The sequence below is a fragment of the Labrus mixtus genome, chromosome 2 (genome assembly GCF_963584025.1).
Source record: "Labrus mixtus chromosome 2, fLabMix1.1, whole genome shotgun sequence".
NCBI classification, from domain to species: domain Eukaryota; kingdom Metazoa; phylum Chordata; class Actinopteri; order Labriformes; family Labridae; genus Labrus; species Labrus mixtus.
In genome coordinates, this window is record NC_083613.1 from 34,248,344 (window position 1) to 34,249,387 (window position 1,044).

Sequence of the window (1,044 nt, forward strand, 5' to 3'; positions counted from 1 at the left end):
CAGCTGTTAGTTACCCGAGCTCGTTAGATCATCAGTGTTTTCTCGTCCTCGGGAGTCAGATGTGTGAGAGCATCAGCAGAGTGAACTTTCCGACCTGTTTAACATATCCGACTAACTGGAGCTGAAACAACGCGACCGCAGCGGAGGAGGAGAGCATTGTGGGTAATCAGAGCGCTGAGGTTAATGGACGGTCGATGGTGGACGTACAGAGGGGTCACAGTGACCTCTGACCTCTGGTCCACATTTGTTTCACCCTCCTCCTCCTCGCTGTGTGACCGACAGCTGAAGCCTTTAGACGCCCCCCCCCCCCCCCCCACATGCACGCTGCTGTGATGACCTCCTACACAAACACTCGTTTAACATCAGCCATCACACAGAGCTCAGCGTGAAAACTTTTCTGTGCAGGTGTGAAAGCCGTAGAAGTGTGTTATTATCTGTAGAGGTTACACGTAGTGTTGGTAACCGTGGTAACAGGGAGTCTTCTGTACGTGCTGAGAACCTGTGTCCACCTGTAGCGTTGAGAGTAAAAGTGCTGCAGTGCCGTCCTGTCGCTATGACAACAGTCTGTTGACAACGCTCTCTCCTCATTAAAAACAAGTAAAAAGAGACGCTGGCGCTCAAAACAAGAAACTCTACGTGGACACGGGGCCTAGCATCATCGTCTCAGTGAGGAGGAAGCGACCCACTTTAAAGTGTTTGACATGAATGAAGGCCGGAGTGTCCTACTTCCTCGTGTGTGTGTGTGTGTGTGTGTGTGTGTGTGTGTGTGTGTGTGTGTGTGTGTGTGTGTGTGTGTGTGTGTGTGTGTGTGTGTGTGTGTGTGTGTGTGTGTGTGTGTGTGTGAGTGTGAGTGTGTGTGTGTGAGTGTGTGTCCTCCGGGTGCTGGTCGTAAAACAGAGCACCAGCCTGCATTGTCCACGTTGCTCTTCCAAACAATGCATCACAAGTTATTTCTGCGTTTTCTAGAGATGTGAAAAAAGTTGTTTACATGGACGGGACGGCCGGCTCCTCCCCTTCTGTATAAAAGCTGTTTTAGTCAAGAAC